We start from the raw sequence: 5714 nt of genomic DNA, 5'->3' as shown, positions 1-5714 counted from the left end.
TTTCGCCGCGACCAGAGTGGCAAATGAGGGCTTTTCGGGAAGCAGTGGATGATTGCTCACTCACGGATCTTGGATGGTCGGGAGTGGAGTATACTTGGGATAATAGGCAGTCGGGTAGAACAAATGTCAAAGCTCGTCTTGATAGGGCTTTTGGAAATCTGGATTTGGTTAATATGTTTGAATATATCAAGGTACGTCATATTGTTGCTACGGAGTCAGATCACAGCTTTGTTTTTGTGGATATCCGTGAGCATTCTATATCATCAGCAACTAGAGGGCCGAAACCCTTTAGGTACGAGAATGTTTGGCAGACGCATGTCGATTATGACAAATTGGTGATGGATAATTGGCATCGAGGTGCTGGTGGTCAGGGTCTACAGGGAGTATCCCAAGCTCTCAATTCGTTGCAAGGTAACTTGGCAGCATGGGGAGCGAGGGAGTTTGGTTCACTGACGCGCAAAGTCCGTAAACTGCGAGAAAAACTAGAGCGTCTACGCTCCCAATCAGTGGGTAGGGGGCCGTCAGAGGAGGAGAAATCAGTTACTAAATAATTGCGACTAGCTCTTAAACAAGAGGAGATTTGGTCCCGTCAGAGATCAAGGGTGTCGTGGCTACGTAAGGGCGACAGAAATACGGGTTATTTCCTGGCCCAGGCCGCTCAACGAAAGCGCATGAACAGAATTGAGCATCTTGAAAGAGCAGATGGCTCAAAGTGTGCAGATGTCGAGGAGGACCGTGCTGAAGTTCAGGCGTTTTATCAAGCGTTATATACATCGCAAGGATTTCAGTCAATGGATGACCTGCTAAATTTTGTTCCTAATCGTGTTACGGACGCTATGAACTATGAGCTTCAAAAACCATACACAGAGGACGAAGTTAAGCATGCTCTGTTTCAAATGGCGCCGTCAAAGTCACCAGGGGTGGACGGGTTTACTGCCGGGTTTTTCCAACGCCATTGGAAGCTTCTGAAAGCTGATATTGTCCGGGCAGTTCTAGATTTTCTGAATGGAGGTGAACTTCCGGCGGGTATGAATGATACGTCGATTACTCTAATCCCAAAGGTACGTTTTCCGCATAAGATATCTCAATATCGTCCAATATCTCTCTGCCCGGTTCTATATAAAATTGCTTCAAAAGCTATTCAAACCGAGTTAGAGGGTGTTTGGGTGAAATTATTGGAGAAGAACAAAGTGCGTTCGTCCTCGACCGCTTGATCAGCGATAACGTTTTAATTGCACACGAGAGTGTGCATGCTATAAAGAGAAGGAAGAAAGGGGGCAATGCGGTTTGTGCGGTAAAGTTGGACATGATGAAGGCCTACGATCGTGTAGAGTGGCATTATCTTGAGGCTATTATGTTGCGGCTAGGTTTTGGTGCAGAGTTTGTCCGTTTGATCCTGAAATGTGTGACTTCGGTCAGGTTTTCAGTGCGTTTCAATGGCGAGCTGCTACCTTTTTTTACACCGACGTGTGGGTTGCGACAAGGTGATCCAATATCCCCGTACTTGTTTTTACTTTGTGCTGAAGATTTCACATCTTTGCTGAATAGATTCGGTGGAACACAAGTTGACAAAGGGATCAGGGTGAGCTATCGGTCTCCATGGATCAATCATTTGCTTTTTACAGATGATAGCCTTATTTTCATGCAAGCCCATATGCATAGTGCTCACCGTTTAAATGAGATTTTAAGGATCTATGGGAAGTGTTCTGGAAAGGCTGTTAATAAGGATAAAAGCTCAATTTATTTCAGTCCAAACACTTCGGCTCCAGTCAGGCAAGAATTAAAACAGATTCTGGGCATCAGTGTTGAGGCTTTCAGTGAGCGGTATCTGGGGCTGCCAACTGCCGTAGGGAGAATAACAAGTGGAACTTTTGACCATATTGGAGAGAGGTTGAGAAGCAAACTCCAAGGGGGGTCCGAGAGGATGATTTCTTGTGCGGGAAGAGAGGTGCGAATAAAAGCTATAGCCCAATCTATACCTACTTTCAGCATGAGCTGTTTCAAGCTAACAAAGAAAGTATGTGCAAAGTTGGCTTCTTATATGGTCAAGTATTGGTGGAGTAGCTCTCTTGATCGGCGTTCAATGCATTGGATGTCGTGGGAGTCTCTCGCACAGCCAAAGATTAAAGGAGGGATGGGCTTCCGAGATTTACAGATGTTCAACGTAGCACTCCTTGGTAAACATGGATGGAGGCTAATGACAGAGCCCAACTCCTTGTGTGCTCGAGTATTGAAAGAAAGATATTTCCCCAACTGTGATTTCATGCATGCCGGCGTCCCCAAAAGCGCGTCGGCGACATGGCGGGCAATCATAGCAGGGCAGAAAGCTTTGAGTGTTGGGCTAATCAAACGTATCGGAAGTGGCACAACAGTGTCTATATGGGAGGATAAATGGATCCCAAATAGATTGACAAGGGCACCTGTTGCACGTCTTGGCGATGCACAAATCAGCTGGGTAGCAGACATTATTAATGATGAGAATTGGACTTGGAAATCTGAAGTTATAAGACAATCCTTTATCCCTCCAGATGCGGATGCAATTCTTAATATCCCTTTGAGGACTAGAGGGGGAGATGATTTCTATGCTTGGGCGCCTGTGAGGTCCGGGATTTATACTGTAAAATCAGCGTATCGCTCTCTAATGATTCAGAACAAGCATAAAGCTCTAGAAGAAGGGACGACTACAGATACTTCGGAGATGGATAAACAGTTGTGGTCTCGGTTATGGAAACTCAAAGTGCTGCCCAAAGTTCGCGTCTTCTGGTGGCGCGTGATGCGAGGGATTCTTCCCGTCGAAAGTACACTGAAATATCGGCATATATCCAGCGAGAGCAGGTGCAAAATCTGTTTGAGTTCAGAGGAGGATATGATGCATGCATTACTGAACTGTACCCATGCGAGAAGGTTTTGGAACAAAGCCCCGCAGTGGCTGCATGTTAAGCGACCAGACCTGCACCTTCTTACTTGGGTTAAGGATGTCTTGTGTGAGTCTCTGTTTTCAGATTCTGATAGAGCAAAACTTGTGTCTATTATGTGGGTTATTTGGACTTCACGCAACAACATCACACATGACAAAGGAGAGTTTGATCCTGTTCGGTCCATGAAGCACATACAGGAAGCTTTAACGATTTTAGAGTTACCTCAAGATCATGCTCGGATCTTGCCTGGTCATGGTTGGAGGCCGCCGGATGATGGGTGGATAAAAATCAACGTCGACGGTAGCATTGCCATGGAGTCCCGCCGAGGAGGGGTTGGAGGGGTAGCACGTTCTCCGTCTGCTTTCAAGGCTGCATGGTGTAAGCCATACTATGGAATCACAGACCCTCTTCTGGCTGAAGCGTTGGCTCTTCGAGATGGCGTAATTTTCGCATGATCAAGTCATCTTGGAGACGGATAGCCAAGAGGTTGTTAACCTCTGGCACTCGCGCCATGATTTTTCAGTGGTGGCGCCGATTCTTGACGAGATTGGGGAGCACACCAGCTCTTTTAATTTTTTTCTTATTCAACATGTGTTGAGATCAGCAAAATTTTCCTGCTCACCTTCGTGCGAAGCAAGCTAGCACGATGGATGTAACAGATTGTTGGTTAGACTCTATTCCTAGTTTACTTGTAACTAGCCTCCTGGCAGATGCTGCCGGGGTGGTTTCTGTTGAATAAAACTTCCCAATTTGCCCCGCAAAAAAAAACATGGTAGGGGCCCACTGTCAGTGGCTGACGCAGTGGGTATTCCGCATGCATTGTTTTTTTCAAAAAACACCCTTGCATTTTATTTATTTATGCAGAAAACCCTCAAATAAAATGAAAAGTGCTAGAGCGGCAGCAGGATTCAAACACACGACCTGCTATGATTCGCCTCGCTTAGATAGCCACTTGACCTCCTTACTATTGACGTTTATATAACACAATTAGCTTTATAGTATAAGATAAACCGTACGAGTTAAAGTAGAAACCAAATGAGAAAAGGGGAAGGCATCGGTTCTAACCTATGACCACGTAAGCTCGCCGCGTGTGCGAGCGCCAACCATCCGACCACTATGACATTTAAAGAGATAAGCACAATTTATCTTATGTATTCTTTTTTTTCTATTTACGAAAATTACTTATATTCTAGATAAACTTTTCGGACAAATCAACTAGATTTTGTTTGAATTCAAGTAATTTTAAATCTAAAAATCTAGATAGGAAATATACTGCAGAATGAGTGTACATATTTTTTTGGACAAATCAACTAAATTTTTGTATGAATTAGAGTAATTTTAAATAAAAATGTAGATAAAGCAAAATATAGTGCAGAATTAATGTAATTTTTAGTTCAAATTCAAATAATTTAAATTTGAAAATCTAGATAAAAGAAACTATAGGTCAAAATGAATGTACAGATTTTTTTGGATAAAACAACTAATTTATGAATGAATTTGAATAATCTAGATAATAAAATATAGTTCATAATGAATATACATAAATTTCTTTCAGACAAATAAACTTAATTTATTATGTATTCAAAAACCTAGCTAAAATAAATTATATGTGAAGAAGAATTTACATCTTTTTTGGACAAATCATCTAATTTTTGTTTGAATTCAAATAATTTAAAATTTGAAAATAAGGATAAAAGGAAACATAGTGCCTAATAAATGTACGTATTTTTTTGGGACAAATGAACAAAATTTTGTCTGAATTCGAATAATTTGAAAATCTAGATAAAATAAAATATGTGTCAGAATGAATGTGCGTAATTTTTTTCAGAGAAATCAACTAATTTTTATTTGAATAACCTATATAAAATAAATATAGTTCATAATGAATGTATGTAAATTTCCTACGAATTAATCAAGGGAAGTTTTGTTCAAATTCAAATAATTTTAAATTGGAAAATCTAGATAAAAGGAAACATAGGTCAGAATGAATGTATGTATATTTTTTCCGAAATATATAAATAAATTTTGGTTGAATTCAAATAATTTTAGATTAAAAAATCTAGACAAAAGAAAATATAGCACAGAATGAATGTATGTAATTTTGTTTCAAACAATTTATCTAAAAATTTGTTTGAATCCGAATAATTTTAAATTTGAAAATCTAGAGAAATGAAAATATATTCGGAATGTGCACTTTTTATTTTAGAGGTGATATACTTTAGTAGTTGAAATGAAATACCAAGTACGATCCGTTGCGGTGGATAGGTTCCATTACAATAGGTCGTTGGTTAGAACTCGCTCATCCCATTACATGTTAGGGAAGGTGAAGTGAGGAGATCAGTCCATACCGACGCCTCCAAGGAGGGGAACGGTGCCCTCAGGCGTCGCCGTCGGCGCGGCCGGTCATGGCCGGCCAGGGATTTCATCCGAACTAGATCCCCGCCACCAGCAGCGCCTCCTGTACAGAACCGGCGACCAAGAGGAAGCGCGGCCCGACCAGGCTGGCCCGCATGCCGAACGGGGGAGGAGGCGAGGCACCGGATCACGCACACCGATCGACCGCCGCAAAAGTCGCCGCCGGCCGCCAACGACCACCGGATCCCGCCGCCCGCGCGGCCGGCACACCAGATCCACCGCCCGCACGGCTACTAGCCGGTCGTGCCTTGCCAATGGAGCCGCCGCTCCAGATCTGGGGTTCCCCACGCAGATGCAGGGCAACCGAGGCCCAGCCGCCACCATCCTTGGCGCCCTGGGCTTGCCCGGCGGCTGCCTTAGCGGCGGCGAGGAAGGGAAGAG

This window comes from Triticum dicoccoides, chromosome 5A (genome assembly GCF_002162155.2).
Source record: "Triticum dicoccoides isolate Atlit2015 ecotype Zavitan chromosome 5A, WEW_v2.0, whole genome shotgun sequence".
NCBI lineage: Eukaryota > Viridiplantae > Streptophyta > Magnoliopsida > Poales > Poaceae > Triticum > Triticum dicoccoides.
The sequence above is the reverse complement of the archived record's forward strand: the minus strand, read 5'-3'. Positions refer to the sequence as shown.